Source organism: Petromyzon marinus, chromosome 55, assembly GCF_048934315.1.
Source record: "Petromyzon marinus isolate PM22_M1 ecotype Great Lakes invasive population chromosome 55, UKy_Petmar_22M1.pri1.0, whole genome shotgun sequence".
In the NCBI taxonomy this organism is placed as follows: Eukaryota; Metazoa; Chordata; class Hyperoartia; order Petromyzontiformes; family Petromyzontidae; genus Petromyzon; species Petromyzon marinus.
The window spans coordinates 11707143-11713142 of NC_133721.1; positions in this window are offsets into that span (position 1 = coordinate 11707143).

The window sequence follows — 6000 nt, forward strand, 5'->3', positions numbered from 1 at the left end:
TCGTAGCGCGGTGCGCTAACCACTGCGCCACCACTCCCCCCACAAGACAAAGATCCCCCGTATAGCCTTGACAGACTGTAGTGGCAAGTGCTGTTAGCGAGCACCTATGAACGCCGGTACGGCACACGAGGGGGTGGGTGGCCAGCACCACGCCCGACCGTCTTTGTCTCCTCAGTGGCGATGTTTACACACCGCACCAGGTACTCATTTGAGGCTGAGTCGACCTAGGGGAGGCCCAGGACCGGTTCAGACAATCGTCACTGGTGTTGGCCGTGAGTGGGAATCTAACCCGGATCGCCGGGTTCATAACGCAGGGCGCTAACCGCTACACTACCGCTCCCCCCACACACACGCACGTACACACTCTATGTATACGAGCACGTGTGATTTGTAGTATTCGCACGGAGCACGTGTGTACGTAAGGTTTGATATCGGTATCAATGTATGGAGGTGCTCTATGTAGATATATAAATTATAAGGGGCCCGTGGTTTTATAATCGTTACCTATGTCGCTTTGTTAACAGAAACACTCCATCGAATATTAAAAGTTTACGCATTTAATCATAATAAAATAATTGCTATTATCACACAATCTCGTCCAAATCACTATTCTCTGACTCCTAATCATAGTTGCTCATCTGCGATAAACGATTGAGCACCAGTCGCGTTTGGAGTTATCGTTCCTCGCAGCGTTGCTAGCTAGGTTCCATCGAAATCATCTCGGAGCAAAAGCTGCTGTTGCTGCTGCTGTTGTTGTTGTTGTGATGATCTGGCCTAAGGGGCACTCCTAGTGGCAGGCATTTTCTATAAGTCACGAAGGCACATTTATTAATTGTCCACGATTTTGTGTTGCTCGTCTCGTTTTCGTCGTAAAACCTCCAAGGGATAGCACGTGTATATTGAGCGGAATGCTCTCTCTACAGCTAGACGTCACGGGGGGGGGGGGGGGGGAGTGGTGGTGGTGGTGGGAGTGATGGGGGGGGGTCTTTAATGTCCATTGGCGGGTGAGGGCAGAGACGACGCTCCCGATTTATAGGTTTACAGTCAATGGTGAAGTTCCATTGTCACGCGCCGTTTCATTATAATAGCATCGGCAGCAGCCGATGATAATTATTGCGATGACGACGATGATGATGATGATGGTGATGCTGACGATTGTTGGACGTGTATCATAATGCCATCCGATTTCATCACGATGTCCCTTGCCCACCGACTGACTTATTGTGACGGCTGGTTGACTGCTAATCACTCGGGGGGGGGAGGGGGGCGGGGGTTTGTAGACGAGGTTTAACTTCACCAGCCGGGCGCTCATTGATAGGCGTCCTCCTCTACAAGCGTCTTGGATTACGGACTCTCAATGCGGGAGGGTGTCTGTGACCACCGCGTGAACCACCACCAACCACCAACCACCCACCACCACCACGGCGTTGTCTTATGTTGTTGCTATATTTTATCGTAACCCATTCTCAATGAAATAAAGATGTGGGGAGGGGCGGGGCGGGGAGGGGAGACTTTTAGGCACCGCGCTGAGAACGAAACGGCGTTCATTTCGCGGATTACGGGACGTAGGACACGCGCGTGGAAACATGAATTATTATCGCTGATTGGTAAATGATAATAACGATAATCGTCGTTTTATTTTAAGTGTCGTGCGAGAGAGGACATAATTCATAAAATAAATAACGTCTCCCATTATTTGTCTCTACTCATATATATAAAAAAGTATTTTTGTTTTGTTACACCCACACATAGTCTCGGCCTTTCCTCCTGTAAATACCATAACAGCAGCATTGCTTTAATGTATGCAACCTCTGGACCGATTTCGTCTTTCAGTGTCTCATCAGCAGCGTCGGGCTCGCTTGAAACCAATGCTGAACTGCCGGATGTTTAAGGGCATGGAACGGTTTTGATCTTCAGTGTCTCATCAGCAGTGTCAGGCTCGCTATGATAGGAAAATTCATTAATGCATCCTCTCACTGTGTCTCTCCATATATATGAAAAGTATTATTTTTCCAAGTATTGTTTTATTTTTATTTTTGACTCATCCCATCAGCCACACGTCCTTCTACGTCTCATCAAGAAGCATTGGTTCAAGACCACGTGCAAAGAGCGATCTACGTTGTACACATATATCCACGTGCGCGCGCACACACATATATGTCTACACACAACACACACACACACGCGCGCATATATACATAGGTGTAAAAGCAACAGGAGGCATTATCGTAGTACACACGCTTCAGATGAATTCATGGCCGAAATTTTCGCTGACCGTATCGCGCGTCTTTTGGCTGCGTTTGTTTTGCTGTTACTTAGCAGAACCCATGTGGGTGTCGTGGCCGCCTTCGTGATTGAAGGGTAACCGGGGCGGTGTGGGGGCGAGGGTGGGTGCGAAACGTTGGAACCCCCCCCGGTGATCTTCAACAATCGATGATTCTAAGCGACGTCGGAGCTCCACTCGCGGATGTAAACGGGGCGACTTCGACGACTTCGAGTTTCTCCTCCGCGGCTAAACAAAAAAAAAACTCCGCTTCATATCGCGTCGATCACCATCTCATGTGCGGCTCTCTTTGTCGGTGTTGGGGGGCGAAAGGGGGGGGGAGCAACTTTGGGGGGGGGGGGGGGTGGCTCTGAAAGGATCCGTGTCTGGTGGCTGTTATTGCCACGCTTTGTAAAACACTTTGTGAGCCACGTGGAACTCAAAAAAGGGAGGGATGGTGAGGCGACTCACAGCGCGCGCGCGTCTAATATGCTGATAGTTGAGCATTATTAACTGATAATATCGTGATGATGATGATGATTATTGTAATAATGGTGGTTAATGATGATTAATCTTATACCCACTTTATACTATATCTATACCAGCATCATCTCTCTCTCTCTCTCTTTGTAATTGTACATACACACAGTTGTTGCCGTTTATTTCTTGTATATATTATCATTATTACCGTCTTTATTTATCGCCATTTAAATTAATTATATAACGGACGTGATGATTGACGGACGGGGTGGGAGGGGGGGGGCCGGGGGGGGTGTACGTCACTGTCGCGGGTGTGTTTCGTGACGGTCATAATTATTATTATGACATCATTATTATTACTACAGGACTTTGGTAATGGTGGTCGATGTTCTTGTTACAGTATTCTGATTAAATACACACGTGGTTGTTTTTATTCCGGCCTGAGCGTTCATCTTGTTGTGAGATTGAGTGTGTGTGCGGTGAGTATGTGTGTGTGTGCGGTGAGTATGTGTGTGTGTGCGGTGAGTATGTGTGTGTGTACGGTGTGTGTGTGTGTACGGTGAGTGTGTGTGTGTGCGGTGAGTGTGTGTGTGCGGTGAGTATGTGTGTGTGTATGGTGTGTGTGTGTGTGCTGTGAGTATGTGTGTGTGTACGGTGATTGTGTGTGTACGGTGAGTGTGTGTGTGCGGTGTGTGTGTGTACGTTGAGTATGTGTGTGTACGGTGAGTGTGTGTAAGGTGAGTGTGTGTGTGCGGTGTGTGTGTGTGTGCGGTGAGTATGTGTGTGTGTGCGGTGAGTGTGTGTGTGTGTGCGGTGTGTGTGTGTGCGGTGTGTGTGTGTGTACGGTGAGTGTGTGTGCGGTGAGTGTGTGTGTGTACGGTGAGTGTGTGTGTACGGTGAGTATGTGTGTGTGTACGGTGAGTGTGTGTGTGTACGGTGAGTATGTGTGTGTGTACGGTGAGTGTGTGTGTGTGTACGGTGTGTGTGTGCGGTGAGTGTCTGTGTACGGTGTGTGTGTTAGTGTACGGTGTGTGTGTGTGCGGTGAGTGTGTGTGTTAGTGTACGGTGTGTATGTGTTAGTGTACGGTAAGTGTGTGTGTGTGCGTGAGTGTGTGTGTGTACGGTGAGTGTGTGTGTGTGCGGTGAGTATGTGTGTGTACGGTGTGTGTGTGTGTACGGTTAGTGTGTGTGTGTGCGGTGAGTTTGTGTGTGTGCGGTAAGTGAGTGTGTGTGTACGGTGAGTGAGTGTGTGTACGGTGTGTGTGTGTGGTGAGTGTGTGTGTACGGTGTGTGTGTGCGGTGAGTAAGTGTGTGTACGGTGAGTGTGTGTGTACGGTGTGTGTGTGTTAGTGTACGGTGAGTGTGTGTGTGTACGGTGTGTGTGTGTGTACGGTTTGTGTGTGTACGGTGTGTGTGTGTATATACGGTGAGTGTGTGTGTACGGTGTGTGTGTGTACGGTGTGTGTGTATTTACGGTGAGTGTGTGTGTACGGTGTGTGTGTACGGTTTGTGTGTGTGTGTGAGTATTTTGTGTTTGTAGGTGGTGTGGCGGTTAGCGCGCTGCGCTACGAACCTGGCGTCCCGGGTTCGATTCCCGCTCACAGCCAACACCAGTGACGATTATCTGAACCGGTCCTGGGCGTCGCCTAGATCGACTCAGCCTCAAATGAGTACCTGGTGCGATGTGTAAACATCGCCACTGGGGAGACAAAGTCAGTCGGGCGTGGTCCTGGCCACCCACCTCCTCGTGTACCGTTCCGGCCTTCATAGGTGCTCGCTAACGGCACTTGCCCCAACAGTCTGTTAAGGCTACACGGGGGATCTTTGGCTTTGTGTGTATATATGTGTATATATGTGAGTGAGTGTATTTGTGTGAGCGAGTGTTTGTGTGAGTGAGATGGTTCTCGCGTGAGTGTACGTGTGTGTTCGTGTGTTTAAACGTTTCAATATATATGCACGTGTGAGGTGTAAGTGTGTTTGTTTGTATGTATATGCGTGTGAGTGTGTCTGTATGAAATTGATTGGTGTGTGAGTGTACATATATGTATGCGTGTGTGTATGCATTTCTGAGTGAGGGGAGCGGTGGTGCAGCGGTTAGCGCCCTGTGCGAACACGGCCACCCGAGTTCGATTCCAGATTCCAGCTCACGGCCACCAACCAACACCAGCTGATCCTGGGACCTCTCCTAGGTCGACTCGGCCCCAAACATCTCCACTGGGGAGACAAAGGCGGTCGGGCGTGGTCCTGGCAACTCCCGTTCATGTGCCGTATGGTGCTGCTCGCTAACAGCACTTGCCCCAAAAGTCTGCGAACGTTACACGGGGGATCTTAACAGACTGTAGGGGCAAATGCGTGAATGCGGTGGCACAACGGTTAGCGCACACACCGTGCAACGAACCCGGCCACTGCTCTTAAGCTTTCGCTGATGATCATTTCTGAACCGGCCTCACCTAGTTCGACTCAGCCTTAAAAAAGAAAGACTATCAGCTGGGGAGACAAAGGCGGCCACGTGTTTGTCTGACCACACCCACCACCCCCTCGTGTGACGTTCCGGCCTTCATAGGTGTCAGAGGCTATACGGGGGGGGGGGGGGGTCTTTGTACGTGGTTGAATCGACGGATACAAATATGTATCTAATCACCAGCAAATGTATATTAAAGACAAATGTGCCCCGCGCAGCCTGCCCAGGCTTTTGGGTCAAGTGCTGTTCACGAGCAGCGCCTGTGAAGGCCCGCACCGGCAGACGAGGGGGTGGCAAGCAACAGGCCCGATGATTACGATACACCGCACCATTTGAGGCTGAGTGGACCTAGGGGAGGCCCGGAACCGGTTTAAATAATTGTCACTGGTGTTGGCCGTGAGCGGGAATCGAATCCGGATCGCGCTAACCGCTACACTACCGCTCCCCACATACAAAGACAAACATCCCCCATATAGCCTGAACAGACTGTTGGGGCAAGTGCTGTTAGCGAGCACCTGTGAAGGCCGGAACGATACACGACCGCTACACACACAGAGACACACACAGACACACAGAGACAATAAAGACAAAGATCCCCCATTTAGCCTTAATAGACTGTAGGGGCAAGTGCTGTTAGCGAGCACCTATGAAAGCCGGCACGGCATACGAGGGGGTGGGTGGCCAACACCACGGCCGGCCGCCTTTGTCTCTCTAGTGACGATGTTTACACATCACACCAGGTACTCATTTGAAGCTGAGTCGACCTACACACACACACACACAGACACACACAGAC